Genomic DNA, 23,659 nt, shown 5'->3' with positions numbered 1-23,659 from the left:
GCAAGGGGAAAAAGAAAAAAGAAAAAAAGAGAGCGGCGGCACATCCGGGACCCTCCGCCCGCCCCGCCCCGGAAATGACGTTTATGCCGGGGGCGGAGCCACGCTTCAAAGTGGATTCTTCCTCTGCTGTAGCTCGTCGTTTAGACAAGGTGTCTGGAATTGCCGTCGACACCCCCTCTCATGGGTTAGCTGTTACCTTCTCCCGGCTCTGAGGCTTTTGGGCACTGAGCTGGTTGCTGCGACTGGCAGCTCTTGTTTCACAGAAAGTATACCTCGCACCACGGCCCTCAATTCCTCCGCCAGCCTCGCCAGGGCGTGTAGTACCGTACCTCCGAGGGGACCCTGGGGTGACCTCAGCCCCCGCCAAACTTAGCGCGTCCCTTCGGAACCCTTCCTCGGAACCCCGGCCTCGCGCCCAGCCCAACCCGGTTCGGGGGCTGTCAGTCACGGTACTGAGCCCGCCCCTTCCGGCCGCTAGCCGGGCCCGCCCCCTCCCCTCTTCCCTCCCCCACCCCTCCCCGTGTGAGTGTCTCCCTCTCCCTCTCGCTCCCTCTCTCTCTCCCTCTCTCTCTCTTTTGTGAGTTATAGCAACCGTTGCCTTGTGAATCAAGCGCCATAGTCACCGTAGTCCTGGCGACTGTTACCCATCAACAACAACTACTCCTCTCCTCCTCCTCCTCCTCTTCCTCCTCCTCCTCCCCACCACCACCATCTCCATCACCCACCAACAACACCACAATAATCCACAGCCAAGGTGAATATTCTTCGGTCTCTACATGTGTGTGGGAGCGTGTGGATGCGTGTGAACGCGTGTGAACGCGTGTGTCCGTGCGTGTGTGTGTGTCCGTGTGTGCGAGCCGAGTGTGGCTGTGCGGGGGTCTCACTCCTGACACCGGGGCTGCAGCTGTGGCGCCGCTGCCGAGGGGTTCCGTCCCCCGGGCTTGTTTACAATGGACCGTGCGCGCTGCGGCTGGGTCGGGGGTGTGGGCGCCGCGCCGCCCGCCCGCCCGCCGGCCCCGGCCCTCCGCGGCCGCGCTTCAGGGATGGAGCGGGAGCTCGGGGGGCTGCGAGCCGAGCGGGAGAGGGAGCCACAGTTTTGCGTTGCGGACGGTGGAGCTCTCCCTTAGGTCTGGGTCTGAGGAGGAGGGTCAGGTGAAGAGATAAGGTTTTTTTTTTTTTTTCTTTCTTTCTTTCTTTCAATTTTCTTCTTTTTCAAAGCTGCTTGGTTCCTGTTTCTTTCAAAACCGAAATAGACAAGTGTGTGCAAGGGGGGACCCACGAGGTGGTGTTTTGTTGTTGTTGTTCACTTGTGGGGCCTTGTTATGGGTTTTGTTATTTTTATCCTCGTACATCGGTGAACTTTTCCCACTGCCTCTTGCCTTCATTTTTGCCCCTCTTTGCCTTGTGCTTAATGAGCTGCTCTTCTTTTACCATCATCAGCTGCATGGTTTTCTTTTTTCTCTTTTAAAACTGTGTTTTCTTTGTGCTGCAAACAATCTTAATATCCATTCGGCACTCTTCCCTCCCCCTCTTTCTTCTCCCCCCACACCCCTTGCACACACACTGAAACCAGGGGCCTCTTTGCTGGGTTCTTTGCTGCATTGGGAAAGAGATCTTTTTTTAAAAAGTCTCTCTCCTCTCTCTTTTTCGGTGTGTGTGCGTGTGTGTGTGTGTGTGTGTGTGTGTGTGATTTAAACCGGATGCAGGGCATCTGTGATACTTGGGTTAGTAGTTATTGACAGTGCTTTATCCTTCATGTGGAGATGGGAGGGGTACGAGTGAGGTTCCATTTCACTTTGATGAACCTCCTTCCCCACAGTGGAGTGTTAACAATTTTCATTGTGGTTATGAGACTGTGTGACAGACAGGGAAAGGACGTAAGGAAGCTTTGTGAGAACTCAGTTTACAGTGTTATTTGTGACAGTTATGGTACTTTAAAGAGTTTTTTTTTTAAATCTTCTCTTCGTTTTCCTTTGAGAGTTGAAATTGAAGTCAAGTTGTTCATAAAGAATGTATGAAGCTTCTCAACTTGAAACGTGTGTATATTTCACTTTCTTTGTGGTTGTTAAGATCTAGGCATATGTGTTCTTAACATAGTCTTTTAAATTTATTTTTTGGTTTTCTTTGGACAGTGACTTAAACCTGCTGAAGAGAGAGAACTCTTTCCTTTTTAGGTCCTTGCTTCAAAACTGTATTTTTCTCTATAGATTTGAATACTTATCAGTCCTCAAGTTATAGGCTCTTAGAGGTAACCCAGTTTTACAGATCCTGTAAATTTGTTCATTTTTCAGTGTAATGTTTAATTAATTATCAGTAAAGAGTTTTGATAATGAATGTGTGCTAAAACAAATATAGTGTACTGTAATATTCGCACAAATTGAAGTTTCCAATTTGGAATTTTTAAATGCTTATTTAAATAGTCTTCTTTCTAACAGCAAACATATATTGATTTACCTGACAGAGCAGCCTGTGAATAATATGACAGTATTAATTATTCTTCAGAATGTCAGTGAGCAGGTTGGGTAATTGTAAAGCTATTAAGGCTAATATTTTGTAAAATAAGAGGTTAAAAAAAAATCTTTTCTTTTTTAAAGTCCATTTCCTTGTGATTGCTATTTTAAATGAGGGTGATGTTTGTTCTGAAAGAAGTCTTTCTCAGAGCACTCAAATTTCTTTATATTTGCCCTCCCGCCTCCCCAACCTGGGTTTCTTGCAAATCTCTGATACTAACCTGTATTTTTTTTTCTGTTCAGATGAGTGTCAAATGCCTGAACACTTTTGGATGGTGAAGTTCCTGGGTCCTATAAACTCTCTGAAGTTAATAGGAGTTTTGCTGTCTTGAGACAGTTTCAGACCTTATGCCATTTACATAATGCATTTTCAGTCGAGTAGATTATATGCTATAATTTTATGGTTTAATATTTTTACTTGCAGTGTCCAAGAATTTTTTTCAGGCATTTCACTCATTACGACTATCTCAGGTTTTCTATAATTCAGATTTTCATTCACAAGGTGATTTGAGAGCAGAACTTAAATTGAATTCTATTACCTATTCATTTTTAAAAGCACTTATGTGATATAAAAGTTGCTGCTAGACATGCTTTGGACTCAAGTGTGTCAACATTATTCATACGGATTAAGTAAATAATAGCCAGAAATACTAACAAATGATAAGTTAAAAAATTTAACACATTGATAAATGTTTAGTAACATTTTTTTTCTGAGATATTTTTCCTAGGAGGGACTATATTATGTATTTGTATTCTCTTGTGTTTGTTTTTAGACTAAAAAACGAACTCGGAAAAGTGTCCAAACTTTAAAACTGAAATTATGAAATAGGAGTTACTTGTAACTTGTTTTGAATAGCTGAATATTTGTGATTCACTGTATGTCATAATGCCTATCTCAGTTTTTTTATATTATTGTGCCTATGAATTGCATTAAATGGTATATAGGCATATTTATGTAGTACATTTAAATGTATAACAGTAAACTAAAATGCATTTCTAAAATGTGCCATTCCACAATGTTTTCATTATATGGGGTAGTTACGCCTAATTTAAAAAATAGTATATTACTCCTCCAGTATTCAAATAGTCTCGTACTCTACTTAGGTACTCAAATAAAAGGTTTATAGTTTACAAGTACTGAAATAAAAAATTTATAGTTTATAAATTTAATATACTTTGATGCTAAACAAAACAATTTTTAAATCAGAAACAAATTTAATAGTAAAAAAATTACCAATTAAAAATGAATTGTAAAATCAAGATAGATTTAATCTATTATTTAAAGGATGATATGTGTTACTTTTTGGTAACATGTTTCATTTTTCTTGAGAAAGTTGATGTTTTATGTGCTTTCCTCTAAACTGTCAACTGAAAAAATCAATAGGTGGAGTATGATCTTTGTGTCTCAGATATTATAGTATGTGTGTGTGTGTGTGTGTGTGTGTTTAAAAGAGAAGATATAGCATCAGATATGTAGGAAGAGTTAGAAAAATTTTTTTTCTGAACAGTGTAGTAGGAATGTTACTTTGTTTTATTTTGTATTTCTAGTGAGCCTGTGTTACAAGAAATGAGAATACCGAACAAGGAGGCTTTCAAATTACAAAAGAGTCTTGGAAGACATAAACCTTTAAATTATGAAAAGTCTGCTTTTTTTTTTTGCCTGCTTTGTTTTTAATGCTGAGCATTAGGCTAAAAATCCTCTACTTCTAGTTACTTTAAAAAATAAGCACTTAGTTTCCCTAGTGGAATCCTTTGCTTTTAACTCTTTGGTATGGCTTCCCAGTGGCTGTTGCAAAACAGATTTTAAATTCCTCTCTGTTCACAGGTGCATAGTGTTCCCATATTTTGGAAATCCAAGATTAAGCGGATTTAACTAAATCTAGCTTTGTTAGGGACAGATGGCTGCTTTAAACAGGTGTCACTTTCATTTCTAGTGCATTGTGTTGGGACTTCCACCGGTCCACAAAAGGGCTGTCTAAAGCAGGTGGCATCCTTTGCTTTTGTCCTTAGTAAAATATACTTTTGGAGTTAATTATTTTCGTAGGAAGAGTTTTCTTTTTAAAGTAAAGGTTTTGAACTATTCAAATTGATTCCTAATTTAATTAGCGTAACTTTTATTTTTGAATATCATTCTAGTTTTGAGCTGTGTAAGTTGCAGATCCTTTCAGAAAACACTTCAAATTCTTTAAAGGAATGATAAATTCCCTTTGAATCCAGCAAAGTACTCAGGAGCACTTTACACAATTAGTCAGTTTATCTGAAGCAAAAAGCCAAGGCAGATTTGAATAAAGTGAAATTTGGTTAACATGACAAGTTAACTTTTGCCATCCCATACTTGAATTTTTTGGGGGGCAGCATTATTTTAATTTAAATGATAAGTGTTGAGAACCAGTGTTGTTTTTGTCGGTTATTTTAAATATTTTCAAATGAAAACATTTTCCTTATCTACTTCAATTGTTATTATAAAGTTTTTAGTGCTGTTTTTAAGTGAAAATTGTTTTCAAGCATTAGTGTTTAAAAATACGTACTGGAGTAAATAAAATAGTAACAAACTATTGATTTCTAAGGTTCATTTTTACTCGGATTCTATCCTTTTTTGGTGGAAATTTTATACATCTTACAACAGATGCACCAGAGGGTGCTGTGCTGTTTGCAACAAGAGATTATTATCACTAAGAATGTGAACTGATTAGAACTTTTATTTAAAGAAAAAAAATTTAATTACTTATGCATTCAAGCATATAATAGCCTTATTTTTATGGAGTTTCAATTTAATCTACTGTCTTAATTGGCAGCTTTTCATCAAAGCCTATCTTTCTGTGTACTAATATATATTAGCACAGCATAAAACAATATCAAGATTGATATCTTTGGCATAATCTGAATGTCAGCATTCGTCCTGTAGGCATATACATTTATCATCTTCTTATGCAGGTATTTTAATCTGTATCTAAAAAATTTAGTTTAACTTGAAAATCATACTGTTTTGGCAGTATGGCTTTGTACTCCATAAATTTGGCATTGTTGCACATATCAGTATATTGTATATCCTTACAGCATTTATATATGGCATAATTAGTGGTATGCTTTTTATGGTATAATTTAAAACTCTCAAAAGTATAAATGGTAATAATAGTTATCAGGCTAATTAAGTCAACAACAATAATAACAGAAATTGGAGAATTTGGTCCCCACTTCATGCTGTTAGAATAGTCTGGTTTGAATATTTAACTTGGCTTTATTAACTGAAAAGTTTTAGATTCTCCACTTTCCTCTGTGCCTTATACTTCTAAACTGGAAGTGATCTTATATTGCTTTCTGTATCTGAATATTTGTTCATGGAGATTTTTTTTTTTTTTTAGGAGAACTGTTGAATTCACTGTTTTGGGTTCTTCTTGCATCATTGACTTTACTTCCTCAGCAGTACATGTATACTCTAAAAGACAAATACTGAAGCAGTGGTAGTCAGTATCTGCCTCAAGTAAGCTTAGAAAGATATAGTTATATCAAATAAACTTTTTTTCCCTCTAGATAACGGATTTATGTATACTGTTGTCCCACATTTAAGTACAATCAGCAAAATATGATATTTTTTAAAAGTACCTTTATAAGACATGCCACAAAGAATTCAAAACATCAATAGAGAATAATAATATTTTTAAGTATTAGTCTTGCTAAAATAGGTTAGGCATTTTTCCTTAAACATGTGATCCTACCAATTCATTAACATAAACTAATTTATGCCACTAAGAATTTAAAGTATATGACGTTGTTTCAAAACCTTTATATTTGATATTTTATATATCACATCAAACTACAAGATGTACTTAATGAAAATGAATGAGTTAAAAAATTGGAATGTATTTAGAGTATCAAATAGGTATGTGTTTTGTTTTTTAAATAGATTGAGGATAAGTATATTGGTTAAAAACACAGGCTTTGGACTCAGATTTCAGATAATCTTATTAGCTGTGGAACCTTGGACAGGTTGTTTAGCTTCATTTAGCCTCAGTTTTCTCATCTGAAAAATAGATCAGCCTTAATCTGCTTTATGGAGTTTTGTGAAGAGTAAACGAGCTAGTTCATGTAATGTGCTTTGCTCAGTATTTGACATGGAACACATGCTCAATACACGTTGGTTCTTAGGGAATACTGAGAAGATACCCAGTCTAATTTTTTTGCTATCTAAGAATCCTTTTAATACACTTCTGACCATCTACTTCCCAGTGGGTCCTAAGTTTTGAAAGATTTTGCCTATTGATCTGCACTCATTAAATAATTATTACCTCTTCCACCCTTTTAAAAATAAAAGACACGAAGCTGTCAACTGTAGGTTTGGATTATCATTTGATAACCAGTCTTGTTATTACACTGAATTAATAGGGTGCTAGCCCAAAGTTATGTTTTAGTTTTACTTTGCAGCCTTATTGTAACGGATTCTTTTTATGTTTGGATAACTCTCCTGGTCTAGGGATCTCAGACTGAGAATTAATGATGTAACATTTCATAAACTCTTAATACTTCCCGTGGTCCATTTCATTGTCCAATTGATATTTTCCTTTTCACATCTATTATACATGAATTCATTTGAAAACATTTTGAGCCCTATTTATAAACATTTTACAAAATGCAGTCATTAATATATAATAATGATAATAGTTGTATAAAGATGAGTTAAGGAATTATTCCAATTTATATGCACTGCTTAGAATCGTTATTTTACTAACAGTAGAAAAATGTGAGGTCACCATTTGTTTACCTGTAGCAATAAGTAATTTTAGAAGAATTTGCCAACCCCAATCTTGAGGTATAAAGTAACCTCAAGAATGTTATTCAGTAAAACATATAATATGAAATAGTAGTGGAAAAATAACGCCTTTGGTTCCCTTTGTTAGGGCATTAAAGATGTTGAAAGAATCATTTTAGTTGACTGCTATATCTAAAGTTACTATTCAGTAATTTGCTATATTTCTATTTGTCTAAGCATTTTGACTATGTTTTTCTCATTTCTCAAAATGTTTTTCTCATTTTACAGTGATCTCAATAGCCCGATCTTTCTCAAAGTGGAAATGTGGTTTATACATTACAATTGAAAATTTATCTGATACCGTGTGTCATCTTTTTTGCTGAAGCATTGTGTATTGTACAGGCTTTTTGCCTGTCTCCCTCATCTTACCTGCTCCCATCCTCCTACTCCTGTTAAATGTTCAATTAATTATATGATTCCTTTTACATTATTTTTATAGATAATTAGTCCCAACATAAAAAGTATGTAGACTCTCAGCTCAGCCGTCTCCTCTGCTTCCTTTCTCTAGTGAATCTGACACACATTTTAAAGGGAACTTTTGGAAAAAGGCTAGGAAATGTGACTTATTAGGTGGTAAGGTTATATATCATTCTTACCATTTTTAATCATCCATTATCTTCTTACAATTTCTATCCATCTGACTGTCCTCATGAACAAATACATATCCTTGTTCCACTAATGATGTAACCTGAGCATAATTATGCTTCACGAGTTTCCCTTCCTAGTCCCGGCTATGTATTGGTCTCTGGCTGAGCACTTTAGGTTAAATCTCTTGTCTAGTACCAAAATACTGTGTTTGCACAGTCACATGTGCCTGCCCATTGCTGACTTTTAACTCCTGGATTCTTCTTTCTCATTACTTTTATTAGAAGCTGTAATACCCAGTCAGTATTGCTTGCCTTTACTTTACAGTGCCTGGTCAAGATTACGAGAGGTCTTCCTGTTTAGGCAAAAATGGGCAAGGGATAATAGGAGCTGAGCCCAGGAAAGCTAAGAGTGAGGCAGCTGGCCTGAAAATGAAAGTACATTAGTTGGTGAGAGGAGACCTAAATTGAGAGGTGATGTGGAAGGAGAAAAGAGAGGGTGACTAGGCTAAGAAATAAAGGTCTTCAAAAGTGCCAGCCAAAGGAGAGTAAAGAGGAGAAAAAGAGCTTCTGTTCTGGTATTCAGTCTGCCACTAAGTGAAAAACCTTAAGCTAGTCACTTAAACCTCCTAGGTCTCAGTTTCTCCATTTGTAAAATGAAGCAGTAGTGCTATGTGATCGCTAAAGCCCTTTCCAGCACTAATAGTCTATGATTCCATGGTGAGATTGGTGTGGAAAAAGGGAAACATGCCAATAACATGGAGCCTGGAATTGGTGTTTCCTTTACTGATGGCATTTTGCTTGCCTATTGTTTCTTCTGATAAGAACAACAAAGAAAGAAAACCCAGCATAAAAAAACATGGGTCTAGCATAATGGCCATACCTATGTCACAGTCAGAAGCTTCCACCATTTCAGTGGCCCCTGTAGGGAGCTATGGCCAAGTGCCCTGATGTTCTCACCCACAGAGGAATTAGCTGAGTCTCACAGCTTGAGCTCCTGCTGCGCCAGCTCCTCTATGTCTGTGTGCCAGACAAGTGTCTGACAGTTGGGGCTCCTGCCTGTTGCTCCCCAATGAGGTATTTAAAACAGGACATAATTTCCCAAGTATGTGGATAGGCAAATTAACAGAGAAAGCGGGGTGGGGTGGTGAGGAGCCCAAGCCTTCTCTCTCTCTCTCTCATTAGAAGCAAGAAAAATTAATTTAATTTCTGTTGATCTCATTTTTTAACATTTCTTCCCCAGTTATTAAAGCCTTGACTTTTTTCTTCCCTTCATGCTATTCAGCTAGTTTTGAAAAGAGCTAAAATCCTGTCAAGGAGTTGGGCAAATTCTGAGGGCTTTTGGACTACTTTGGGGCCCTGCTGTGGGGAGCATTGCCATCTTCCACACTAGTATTCTTTTGTAGTTTTCCATTGGCAATAATTGCTGCTTTTCATTTCTCTGAATATTGTTTATACTTGGTTAGCATTTTTAAGATTTAGGTTTGGTGGCAGAAAAATTGTGTCTTTTAGTCAAGAGGTATGCATTTTCATGACTTAAAAAAAATTTTTATTGGAGTATAGTTGATTCACAATGATGTGTTACTTTCAGGTATACTGTAGAGTGAAATCAGTTATACATATATCCACTCTTTTTAGATTCTTTTCCCATATAGGTCATTACAGAATATTGAGTAGAGTTCCCTGTGCTATACAGTAGGTCGTTATTAGTTATCTGTTTTATATATAGTAGTGTGTATATGTCAATCCCAGTCTCCCAATTTACCCCCCCCCCTTTTCCCCACTGGTAACCATAAGTTTGTTTTCTACATTGGTGGCTCTATTTCTATTTTGTAAATGAGTTCATTTGTACCATTGTTTTTAGATTCCACATATAAGCAATATCTTGTGGTATTTGTCTTTCTCTGTCTGACTTACTTTGCTCGGTACTTTAATGTTAATTTGAGAAGTGCACTTACAAGATTTTAGAGGATTGCATGCTGTGAAAGGAAGTATTTTTGCATTAGTTCAAGATAAGTCTTATATTCTGCTCTATTTCACCTCACCTCTTTTACCAGTTTAATAAGGAGTGTATGAAAGATTAATAGATTGTAATTGTTGCTTTTAAAATTATTTTTGAATGCTATTTTTATTGATAGAATCGTATTCAAGTTTCTGAACTACAGACCTGAATGATTGATGGCTTTATACATTTCAGTATAAAACTATCATCCTTAAAAATGCATCTGGCCCTCTTCAGTCTCAATCACCATAGTTTATCTTAATGTGCAAAACCATTTCAGAAACCCTTTGCTAGTCACTTAAATTTCTTTCTTCCGTACTTTACTTTTGGGGGTGGTGAGGGAGGGTTGCTGGAGAGGGGCAGGAAGAGGGAGATACATTTAGAAATCATATCCTGTTTCCATTGTTGAATACTTGTGCATTGCATACTCTATCCAGTTTGTTTTCCTGGACTGTGACGTTTTGGTGGAAATAGAGGTTGGGGTGGGGATTGCAGGGCATGGGGAGGGGAGAAACAGAAATGACTCAGGTGATCCAGTATGTCTTCCAGATCTATTTCCTTTCCTGTTGTAGTATTATGCAGAGTACACATACTTTTGTGAGGATAGGCATTTTATTACTTCGTATTTGTCTGTGATTCCTTTTCTCCTAAAGATTGACTGTATCTGTATATGTCTATCCCTTAGTATATTGGTGTGCAATAATATCTTTCTCTTTTAAAGAGCCTATATTGTGATTTAGTCATGCACAGATTTAGAAAGGTAGAAGACAGTGGTGAGAAAATCTAGTTTGTGTGCTAGATAACAGAAATGATGCTTTAAATCCACCTCTCTACATTTTGCTTTGGGTGGATTGTTTTCTGGATATATTTTTTGCAATAGAACTTAGGTTTTTCCCCTATTCCTATTGAGGCTGACATTTTAAAGAACCAAAGAGTGTAACCTGTCACATCAGGCTTTCACTGATTGACATCTGGTTATATCTGATGACAATCTTGGAGATGAGTTTTAATGAAGTGTCAGCATAAGGGTCATTAAAAAAAACACATGAAAAGATATATTAGTGATCTGAAAATCACTTTTACCATCTTAAATATACAATATGCATATTTTGATGTACCACGATGAGAGCCCAACATGAAATATTGATATACAGGCACCAGATAAAGTTAGATTCTTTGTTTCGATCATGTAACATAATCACACTGCATGCTTCTAAAGGACATTTCAAAACATGTTTTGTTTAAAACGTCACTTTATATTTTTAGAGTGTACTTATATTAAGAAAAATGGATTTTATCTTATATATAGTGTTTTGTGTATATGTGTGTGTTTGTGCATAGACCTTTAGAAAGTCATTTTAATTGGTACTTCAGAACTTCTGTCAAAACTGCTTTTGCTCACTGGTTTCTGCATTCTACATATCTAGGAACTACTCCAGTGCTATTTGGTTGAGGCAAAGAAAATTAGGGGAAATGGTTGACTTAAGTTCTTTGAATGACCTTCCTGTGATTTGGGGAACGATTTTTAATGGTGTCTCACATTATACGGAGATATTTAGAGGCTACCTTTAGTTAACAAAGGCCATGAACGCTGAAATTGAATTAAGTTATTAAAGGCAAAAATTGTAATTCTGATTGTAGTAGGTTAAGATATTGTGCTGCTGGATCAACATTTGATCTATGCTTTTATTTTTAGAAGTCTGCCGAGTTTTGAAATTTAAAACCTTTTAAATAATGTTGAATGAGTGGAGCTGTATAATAGATGTGGATTTATATTTCACCAGAGGTTTGAGAGCCATATGGTTTGGAAGTAAGTGGGTTTTATCTTTGAAATTGGGGGGTGATGTATTTTAATATTTTGATTGGGTTAGATTTACTTGAGTATTTATTGGTCTTTTTAGAAATGCCAGTGCCCATGGAATGGAGATGAAGATCAAAGTCATTTGTGGGAGGAGGTCATTATAGTGATCCTGATACGTTACTCACCTGCAGTCATGCTGTCCTTGATAAACTTTAAAATAAAGGCATCTTTCTTGGATAATATAAACCTCTCTATGATATTGCATTTTTGTTAATTTACACAGCTGTCTGGAATTTCCTAAATCCTGTAGCACAGTCTTGTGTAATGCATTGTCCCTGAGCTTTGGAAGCTCCAGCTTACCCTTTGGTTTACAAACCTTAGAAAGAATGCTAATAGATGACACCGCATGCCTAGAACAACACCTTAATCTGAAGGAATGGGGTAAGATGAGGGTAAATTGGGGCAGGAACATATAGTTGGAAAAATTAGAGTACGAATAATGGTTAGTACAGTATAGAGAAAAAGAAGGGTGATGTTAGGGTCTACATAAGAAATTCAGTTTGCCACATTAAGTATACTTAATAATATTACCACTACAGTTAATAACATTATTTCTAATATTTTATTCAAAAACATTCTAGCAGAGACATAAGAAATAATTGGATATGTTAGTCTATAATCTTGTAGTTTAACATCATTGTTCTTTAGCTTTACTTTTGAATGAGGAATTAAAGGATTTATATCAATGTGTATTTAGTGCCAGTACTATTTTGGTTAACTTAGGAATCCTGAAATGGCTCAGCTTTCTATTGGGTTTTAAGGACTATTTTGAAAGAAAAGAGAGAAATTAGGTATTTGATACGAAATTATATATTCTCAGCTATGTGGACGTATTTTTTAAGATTTCAGATTTTAGAAGGCAGAAATGATGGAGATGATATTTAGGAATCAAGGAAAACAAAGGATAGGAGGAGACATTGAAAATGCAGTTAGATGAAATTAGAAAATTTTGAAGTAAAGATTAAAAATAAGGTGAGATGGATAAATCAAAGTATGAATGGTGAGATAATTTGTTGGGTGAATAATCATTTACTTTTTTGCCTTACTTGATTTTAACGAATAGGGGAAGCTGAGAAACAGATTATACTTAAGTTTCTTATGGACACTACATTACTTTTTTTGTCTGAAATATTTACAGTAAAGCTCTGGGACTTTTGACTATTATTGTATGTGATTTCACTATTAATGTTGTATATAGAAAAGAATTAAACTGAGATGTATCAGAGTTTTCTTGTAATTATTTTATTGTTACAAAGTTATATATTACTATAGAAAGTTAATATATTCAATTAGAATATCTGATTAGCTTATCTGATATCTAAAGCAGTTTACATATGGGAAGCCAATATATAGTGAAAATCTGTGTACCATAAATGTTTATAATCTTAAAACTTTCTTTTTTAAAAACTTTTAAAACTAACAGTGAAGAATATAGAATAGTATAGTGAACCCTCATGTGTCCATCACACAGACCTAAGGATTATTACGTTCTGTTGTTCTTAAACCTATATAATTTGAAATAATTTGTTTATTGAAATAAACTTGAATCCTATTTTGTTCTACATTGTTTTGAAAAAATTTAAGTCTTATGTTAAGAACAGACTCAATGTAGCCTTGAAACAGTGCTTACATTATATTTAAAACAAAGTATTTAAGAGTGGTTGATCTTCATGTTGTTTCTTCTCAGCACAGCATTTGTAAATCAGGAAGTTTGTTCTCATTTGTTGGTCAAGTCTTTTGTTTAGTAATTCCAGGGTCTTCTACTTGAAATCTGACCTATCATGAAAAAAGGGATCAAGCACAAGTGCTGCAGCCCTTGTTTGCAGGATGCAGGAAAACAACTGTCTTGATATTTACCTCCCAGAGGTGAAAGGGATTAATATTTTGTACGTCATTCTTTTAATTTGTTTGTGGGTAGATTATATTGCTCTACTTATTCTGTATTGGAGTAACTCCCCAACAGCAAACAACTTAATGTTCTAATTTGGAAGAACACCATGTGAAGGAAAGCTTTATCAAATAGTTGACTTGTATTTTAGAACCTGACCCTGTTTGCATGGCAGCTAAGCTTTTGAGTCTGAAGCTGGAGCTGGAGCCTCAAGCCACCTATAGTGAGTGTCTTCTTTCCTTAGGGGCCCAACTTCAGGCTTTATCCCTGTTTCTACTTAAATATTCTACGGCCATATTCTTCTGCCCCTTTACTGTGTCTGATCTGCACAGCTGACCAAAAGGGGTAGCCAGGATGCTGGAGTAGAGATTAAAGAGGTAAAAAGGTCTGTTGCTAGAGTTAAACATGCTTCCAAATGGCGCAAATATATAGATTCCAGTAGAGACATCATTAGGATGTTTTATTTTAGAAACAGAATATTTAAGTTGGAACAGACTTTGGAGGTTATCTCGTTTAACTCCCCCAACCCCCATTTATGTGAAAGAAAACGGAGGTTAAGTGACTTGGACATACAGCATTTATCAGAGCTGGCGCTGTTGAGCCCTAGGCTCCTCACTCCTCTACCAGTGTTCTTATGGTATATATCATAGCTGGTGAAAACCTTTCCTTAAAGGCAGACAGCGCAAACGTGCTACCGTAAGTATTCACTCTACTTGCTTATTTTATCTAGAGTTTGAGCTCTGTATTTTTCCTAGAAAAAGTAAAATTTTATAATTCTGTATTCAATATTTGAATAAATATCTTAATTTTTATCATCTTCCAACTATAATTTTTGTATATAGGTCATTATTTAATTGCTTTATTTTAAAATGATATAGAAATGCAATTAAATTTTATTTTCCAAAGTTTTAAATGGCTGTACATTAAGGGGAAGTACCATACTTGCTTGTTTTTTTTTTTTTAAGAAAGAAAATAGTAGATTTGTAATCCCTATCGTTCGTATTTCCCCTTGCTGTGTGTTAGTGATAATATGTCATAATTTGATGAGGGTAAGGACGATTCTAATCCTTCTAAAGATTGTAAAAATTCATTGAATTTTTAATTATAAAAATTGAAATATTTGTTCCTGTAGGTCACTCTCTTGAGGAGCAAAAGTAAAATTACTGGCAGCTGATATTGGTCATACAAGCTGAGACTTGCCTGGCTGGGATTTAAAGGTGCTGCAGCACTCTTAAGTAAGAGAACCAACGAATGAGAATGTGAAGGGACTGCCCTTTATTCCATAGCAACCAGAAGCAATACCAGCAGTCATGCTATTATATGACTTCTTATTTTCTTAATCTGAGTTTTTGGAAGGATATATTGTTTACTGATTACTAGTATGAGACTGTGGCAGGAATAAGTAATTACCAAGATTTTGTCTTATTTTTCTCTGTGTGTGTGTGTGTTAGAATTGGAAGTAAACCTATGAGGTCAGGCTTGAACTTAGTTTTGGTGTCCTGTTTTGTGATAAAGATGACCTTTATCATTTGAGCACTAACCCTGTTGATTATTTGAAATAATCCACCTCAGAGAGACCAAGAAAATGACAAATAACTGAACTTTCTAGCAGTAATCTGATGCTCTTACCAGCTTCATTTGTAGTACCAAAGGATACATTTATATAAAACAAGAGTAGGTTTCCTATAGGGGAAAACCATTTGTCTTTCGCTCTTAACAAGGTAAATCCCCATGGACAAACCTTTCTTGTAAAACTGTTCTCCTTGGATTTCTCCTCACCTTCAATAAAAAAGGAACTATGATAAACAAAGGCATGATGAAATATTAGTTAGCTCTTGCATTTTTGCCTAGAAGTTACTCATTCTTAATCTTAACTTTTGTTTGTTTGTTTGTGTTTTATTTATTTGCCTGCGATGGGTCTTAGTTGTGGCATGCGGGATCTTTCGTTGCGGCGCACGGGCTTCTCTCTAGTTGCGGTGCACAGGCTCCAGAGCATGCGGGCTCAGTAGTTGTGGCACGCTCGGGCTTAGCTGCCCCAGGGCATGTGGGATCTTCGTTCCCTGACCAAGGATCGAACTGGCATCCCCCGCATTGGAAGATGGATTCTTAACCACTGTACCACCAGGGAAGTCCCAATCTTAATGGTTTTATTTTTTTAATTTAATGAGAGTTAAGAGAGAATCAGAATGCAGTGCATTAAATCAATTTTGCTTTCTGTTAACTAAAGAAAAGGGGTTTTGTTTTTGGGCGTGGGTGGGGAGGGATCTGAATCACTTACTTTTAGACTTAACTATATTCCTGATTTGCCAACACACCTACTGGCCCATAAAGTGGAACAGAAAATACAAATAATTCAGATGAAAAGAAAATGCTAAATACTTGGAAGTCTAAACTGAGGTTTGAATATAGAGGTTGAGTTACCAGTTACTAAATACTAGACTGCTGTATTTGTTGGATATAAAGAAGAAGAATCTAAAACATGGTGTGTGGTCTTAATATCTTATGAATTTATAATCTGGATAAATTTTTACTAAAACCGTTTCTTAATATGGATTAATAGAATCCTCTAAAAAGGAGGTACTTTGGATGTTTTCAAATAGCCCAGAGTTTTATGTTTTGGGGGTCACAATCTTTCAGGATTCCTTATTGCGTATTCATCAGAATTATTTAAGAAATATTTATTGAGTGACCATAGCCTTTGTTGTTAGGAAGCTTATAGTCTAGGGTACATTTTCAAATTTATATTTCACCATTCTGCTCTGTAACTTCTCTTTTCTGGCCAGCCTGGCTTTTGATATTGTGTAATTGATTAAAAGCATGAACTTCAGAATGAACAACCCTGGGTTTGAATTCCAGTTCTGCTACTGATTAGTAGTTTAACCTTAGGCAGATAACTTAAAATACTGTTTCAAAAAATTAAATTAGATAACATAGGCAAATAGCACTGTGTCTGACATCCAAGTGCTTAGTCAGTGGCAGTTGCTGTTACTTCTCTATAGTCACCTGAATTATGCCTTGTCCTTTCTCTTCTCTATTACTTGGGTCTCATCGTTTATTCTATTTAAAATGTGTTCCCCACCCTGCTTAAATTCATCTCTCCTAAACTTAGAGTGGTCCCTAACTTGATGGGTTTACTTTTAATGAATTTGTTATTAACACAGCTATTGATAGCTAATTGTGATTTAGATTTATGGCTGTAAATGTTTGATCTTTCCAAATTGTTTGTAAGCTGCCAAAGGGCAAATGACTACACAATAGGTTTTTGAACTCAACACAAAACCCAGTGGCCTTTCCTAGTAGAAGCAGTCAATGAATAATTATTGATTAAGCCTCAGATTGTTTATCTCTAATCAAATTATAGAAAACACATTTAACCATTTTATAACTTTGTCTAGACCTGATTTTATAATGACCATTTGAGCAATGCAGTTCTGTTATTCCAAATGGATTTTTTAACTTTCTGTTTTTTAAAATGGATTTAATGGAATGAATTAAATGATTTCATGAGTTTTTGATATTTCTTCAAATTAGCATCATCTAGCAGGGAGTAGATTTGGGCTGACCTAATCAGGGACTGTTTTCCTCTTACCTTTCAAATGACATATTGTTACCTAACTCTGTATCTGTATATGCATTTTATACACACACACACACACACACACGTGCGTGTGTGTGTGTGTGTGTGTGTATGAAATTTCAGACTTGCCTGGAATTTCCTTAGTGTCTGACAAGACTAATTTCTTAGTTTCAGAACTTGGAGAGTCCCTTTTAGGATTCAGTACCTTCTTCCTATTTTCTGGTTGTGGCAGAGTGTGGAAATTCCTAATGCTACTTAATATGGGAGAGACATGGGGGGCATTATGAGAACTTTTTTGGGAGGGGGGCTACTTCAGATACCCCCAAACTCTTTAGTTTTTCCTTTTGTTGCCTACCTTCACTGTTCCTACTGGAATGTCCACAAAGTGCAGAATTAGGGCATGAGTTCCAAGGTTATACCAAGGCACTTAGTGGTATCAGAGTGGAATTGTTACAGCAGTCAAATCTGTGGTTGCACTTGCGCTAGTCCACCAAGGGTTGCACTGTGGAAAGGTAGCACTTGCTTTGATGTCTACTACAGACTTTACCCTGAAGAATGTTTTTTTTTTTTTAATATGGAGCTGTCATCCATAAATCCATAATCTCTTATTTATTTATTAAAAAAGTTTTTTTAACATCTTTATTGGAGTATAATTGCTTTACAATGGTGTGTTAGTTTTTGCTGTATAACAAAGTGAATCAGCTATGCATATACATACATCCCCATATCTCCTCCCTCTTTTTTTTTTTAACATCTTTATTGGAGTATAATTGCTTTACAATCGTGTGTTACTTTCTGCTTTACAACAAAGTGAATCAGTTATACATATACATACATCCCCATATCTCCTCCCTCTTGTATCTGCCTCCCACCCTCCCTATCCCACTCCTCTAGGTGGACACAAAGCACTGAGCTGATCTCCCTGTGCTATGCAGCTGCTTCCCATTAGCTATCTATTTTACATTTGGTAGTGGATATACGTCCATGCCACTTTCTCACTTCGTCCCAACTTACCCTTCCCCCTCCCCATGTCCTAAGTCCATTCTCTATGTCTTTGTCTTTATTCCTGTCCTGCCCCTAGGTTCTTCAGAACCTTTTTATTTTTTTTCTAGATTCCATATATATGTGTTAACATGCAGTGTTTGTTTTTCTCTTTCTGACTTCACTGTATAACAGATTCTAGGTCCATCCACCTCACTACCAGTAACTCAATTTCGTTTCTTTTTATGGCTGAGTAGTATTCCATTGTATATATGTGCCACATCTCCTTTACCCACTCATCTGTTGATGGACACTTAGGTTGCTTCCATGTCCTGGCTATTGTAAATTGAGCTGCAGTGAACGTTGTGGTACATGACTCCTTTTGAATTATGGTTTTCTCAGGGTGTATGCCCAGTAGTGGGATTGCTGGGTTGTATGGTAGTTCTATTAGTTTTTTGAGGAACCTCCATACTGTTCTCCATAGGGGCTGTATCAATTTACATTCCCACCAACAGTGCAAGAAGGTTCCCTTTTCTCCATACCCTCTTCAGCGTTTATTGTTTGTAGATTTTTTGATGATGGCCATTCTGACCGGTGTGAGGTGGTACCTCACTGTAGTTTTGATTTGCATTTCTCTAATAATTAGTGAAGTTGAGCATCCTTTCACGTGTTTGTTGGCAATCTGTATATCTTCTTTGGAGAAATGTCTATTTAGGTCTTCTGCCCATTTTTGGATTGGGTTGTTTGTTTTTTTTGATATTGAGCTATGTGAACTGCTTATATGTTTTGGAGGTTAATCCTTTGTCAGTTGCTTCGTTTGCAAATATTTTCTCCCATTCTGAGGGTTGTCTTTTCGTCTTGCTTATGGTTTCCTTTGCTGTGCAAAAGTTTTAAGTTTCATTAGGCCCCATTTGTTTATTTTTGTTTTTATTTCCATTTCTCCAGGAGGTGGGTCAAAAAGGATCTTGCTGTGATTTATGTCATAGAGTGTTCTGCCTATGTTTTCCTCTAAGAGTTTGATAGTGTCTGGCCTTACATTTAGGTCTTTAATCCATTTTATTTTTGTGTATGGTGTTAGGAAGTGTTCTAATTTCATTCTTTTACATATAGCTATCCAGTTTTCCTAGCACCACTTATTGAAGAGGCTGTCTTTTCTCCACTGTATATTCCTGCCTCCTTTATCAAACGTAAGGTGACCATATGTGCGTGGGTTTTTCTCTGGGCTTTCTATCCTATTCCATTGATCTATATTTCTGTTTTTGTGCCAGTACCTTACTGTCTTGATTACTGTAGCTTCATATTATAGTTTGAAGTCAGGGAGCTTGATTCCTCCAGCTCTGTTTTTCCTTCTCAAGATTGCATAAGCTCTTTTTAAAATCAATGTATTTTCATTCTGTACCATCTCTTTTGATGAAGTTTGGTGAATTTACTACCAGTTATGAAGTCATCTTGACCTCTCTTCAGACTTAGGGGATTCCCTTCAATTTCTAGAATCAGTTTAGGTGTACAAGTTCGTTATTACTTTTTGTAATAATCTTCAATTATTTATTGAGCCAATATTGGCACCTACAATACGGGCCAAGCAGTGGAATACTGTGGAGGATACAACAGTGAACAAAATTAATCAGGTCTCTGCTCTAGAGGAGTATACATTGAAGCAATTGGAGATGAGGGAGAGAGAAAGTAAATGAGTATTATAATAGATGGTTATAAATGCTGTGGAGAAAAATAAAGAAAGAAGGGGTATAGAGAGTGTAGGTGATGAGGGTGGAGGAAATTGTAATTTTAAATAGGATAATTAGGAAGAACTTAAAGAGAAGGTGACATTTGAACGAAGTCTGACAGAGGTAAGTTTTGTATATTTCTTCAAATGTGGGTTTATGTATTTATCTTGATGCCTTGATTGGTGCTAGCCTTCCTTCTGTACTAAAGAGTCCTAATTGTTTACATCTGTCCTTATTTTTCTTTCTGCCTTTCTCTTTGCTGCCTTTTATCATTTTTCTATGCCTTTGAAAATAGAGCCTTTTCGTTTATATATTCTTTTTAAATGTATTGACTAAAACTATGGTTTTCTATAAGGAAATAGGCAGATTAAGAATCTCTTTCGAAAACTTTTAGCTTAGTTTTGTGTTTTTGTTTTTTTGAGAGGAGAGGGGATATTCATTTCTTCAAGTTCACCCTATCTGCTTACAATTGAAGGTTCTTCTGAAACACCTGTAACTATCACTAAAATATATCCTAAAAAATTGGAAAGAATTGATGCATGAAGTGTTAAAAGTAAAAAAAAGTCATAATTAATAGACAAATAGAAATTACACTAGCCGAACTGCTGGTTTGTTGGTTATGCTCTCAGTTTGCTTATATGGCTGATTGAAACTGGAGAAAGAATCTTTGCATTTGGTGGTTTCTGTGATCAAAATGCCCTTCAGTGTCTTAGATGTAAAACTAGAATGTCATTGTTTATATAGCATAGATATCTATCATTATCTAGTCATCTTTAATCGTAACTTATCATGGATTTATGAATTGAATTTTTTGTAAAATTTTGTATATGCAAAAAGACAAGTGAGAGATTATTTAGATAAATAAAAGTTACTAATGGAGGCAGTGGAGGTCTTGAATTCTGTTATTTTGACAAATAGATTGTCATGCTGATATTTTTAGAATGAGGTTTTCAGTGTACTAATGTCAAAATTGTATTTTCCATTTCACTTCAGTGTCAGATATTCAACACTATGTGCCTGTCATCCATTATGCAATGTACAGTTTGACAGTATTTGAGGGTATTGTACTGTATTGGAATACTAAAAGAATGGTACAAAATATGTAATATATATAATATGGGTATGTTTTTAACATGTTTAAGGAAATAGAAATTTCTGTGGAATCTTTAACTACATTTCTGTGTTTGAATTTATGTAACTATATATATAATATTTATTTCTAATCATGTTCTTCCTTGAAGGCTGGTTAAGTGATTATACTTGAAAATTTGCCCTGGCATTTGTGTCTGAAGTGAGTCAGATGTTTCCACATTTTAGCAACCTGTAGTCCGGAGTTTTGTTTTGTTTTGTTTTCTTTTGTTTTTGCTGTACGCGGGCCTCTCACTGTTGTGGCCTCTCCCATTGCGGAGTACAGGCTCCGGACGCGCAGGCTCAGTGGCCATGGCTCACGGGCCCAGCCGCTCCGCGGGATGTGGGATCCTCCCGGACCGGGGCACGAACCTGCGTCCCCTGCGTCGGCAGGTGGACTCTCAACCACTGCGCCACCAGGGAAGCCCTGTAGTCCAGAGTTTATTGAACTTGAGTACCTGCTATTTTTGCCATTGAAAGTATAAATTAAAAAATTAAAGAAGCCGAATTTAGTATCACCACTTTTTTGTACCATCACTGTGTTTATGAAAAAATATGTGAGCTGTATAAAAGACTTCGGAGAGCAAGTCTGCCCTCATATTTTACCCCCTAGCTTTTTCATTAAGGAAAAATTTAAAGATATACAAAAATAGAACTGTATGATGAAATAATGAAATGAATTCCTGTGTATCCATCTCTCTGCTTTAATGGTTAGCTTGTGGTTAATCTTATTTCAGCCAAACCCCTTCACTCCCCAAACACTCCATTATTGTTCCCCTCACTCTTTACCTATGGAAAGAGATCCAACACAGCTGAGTTGGGCTTGTGCTCAGACTGCCAGTCCTTTATCCTGCTTGGCGGTGTTGTGTCATCTTCCCACCTCCCGGGAATAGAGGGATGGATGAAGAAAAAAATCATGCAAAGAATAAAGGTTAGTTTCCAGACAAGTATCATTTAAACTTTTGAATTGTGAACTTTCATATTTCTGGTTTCAGATTTTGAGTTGGAATTAAATATTATCTTCCAAATTTAGCATAGACTCTACAAAGATAGTTTGTTAGTGCTTTGTGAGAAAGTAACATTTATCTCTTTATAAAGATGGTTTCTTTTATTGTTTTCTAAAGATTTTCTGTGTATTTGCTTTCACAAAAAAATTGTGAAATATACGTCTTTGAGGTTTTTGGCATTTATAATATGATGCGACTGAAATTGTCCCTCAGATTTATAGAATGTACTTCAAGATGCTTTTTTCATTATCCTCAGTTATGCATTTCAAAATTCAGTCAATCCAGTTACTTTTTTTCCATTTATTCAATACCTTTTTCAAGTTTTTAAATGGTGAAAGTGAGTAGTAGTTAAAAAGTAAAAGTTTTTTAGAGGCTTTAAAACAAGTTTTTAACTGATAGCACCCTTCCAATCAGGTGTTTTATCACATTCCTGTTACAGATTTTAATATTAAAAAAACTTTTCCTTTGTACACCAACATCCTTTTGACCTTGGCTAAACAAATTATAGAAAAATTTTGAAAAAACATATTTTGGGAAGTATTCTGTCAGTAGGAAGGAGCTGGTAGAAGCAGGAAGAGCCATATATTTAGAGCTCTCATAATGATTTTTTTTCTCTTTATAATTAGTAAGATATGACTACTAAAAAGAATTCTAACCCGTGAGACATTGGCTACCAACCCTAGATGTGATTTATTAAAGAGCCTATAATTCTTGATACGTGCTTATGAAATTTTTAAAAATTCAGAATCAGTTTTATTCAGCAACTTTTGTTGAGGATCTTTGATTTTGGTGGGGGGTGGTATGTGGAAATGAATGAAGTGTGACAGGGTGTTGCAAATCCAAGCAAACTGGAATGTGCAAAAGAGAGGCCAAATTCCATAGATAAATACATGATTCTCTGTACCTACATGCTCCTGGTTTCTTATCATGAAGCCACATTTTATAATTACTGCAGCTTTGTAACTTTAAAGACACAAGACCCCAGTAAACAACAACACTTCTACTAAAATATCTATCTTCATTTAAAAAAAAAATTTATTCTTTATTTTGCCCCATTGACTTTTAGTTAATAGTGCCTGACAGGATCCTAAATATTAATGTAGCCAGTTTAGAACTTTGATTCTTTCAGAGCAGATTCTTTTGGCATTATGTAATACATACTAGTAATTGACCAACTATTAAATAACTGCTTTAAAATTAACACATTTGCCTGACACAGGCCCTGTGAATGGTATTCTCATAAGTAGAAGCTGACTTTAATGACTTTATTGACTACCCTGTGTATATATATGTAGTGTGTGTGTTTTAATGTTTTGTTCTTGTTTGCAAAAATCAATTTTCATTACTTAAAAAAGGTTTTCATATATTAGGTCCTGCAGTTTTAGAGTTAAGTTAAATTTTTCTTATCCTAAATGAGAATTGGAAAGTTTTCAAAGTACTTTATTGGAAAATTGTTGAATCTTAAAGTTACTAATCACTTGGTTTTTTACATCACAATTGTTACTGATAATCACTGCATCTTTAAAGAACATTTTCTTTTCTGAGTTGTTGCATGGATTCTTAAGAAGTAAGGATGGATCAAGGAAAATA

The 23,659-nt window shown here is 35.8% G+C and overlaps 1 protein-coding gene across 2 annotated transcripts in view; it reads left to right on the top strand.

The window, feature by feature from the left end:
• The first annotated feature begins 623 nt into the window (after positions 1–623).
• RFX3 (regulatory factor X3) overlaps positions 624–23,659 on the top strand; it is a 289,839-nt gene continuing 266,803 nt past the window's right edge. The window contains exon 1 of one of the 2 annotated variants that reach the window (XM_060299986.2): positions 624–754. The gene's annotated coding sequence lies outside the window, so the exon portion shown is untranslated. The remainder of the gene's footprint in view (positions 755–23,659) is intronic. The other variant, XM_060299983.1, reaches the window with a different exon arrangement.

This window comes from Globicephala melas, chromosome 6 (genome assembly GCF_963455315.2).
Source record: "Globicephala melas chromosome 6, mGloMel1.2, whole genome shotgun sequence".
NCBI lineage: Eukaryota > Metazoa > Chordata > Mammalia > Artiodactyla > Delphinidae > Globicephala > Globicephala melas.
Note: the sequence above shows the minus strand (reverse complement) of the source record. Positions and strands in the feature narration are given on the sequence as shown.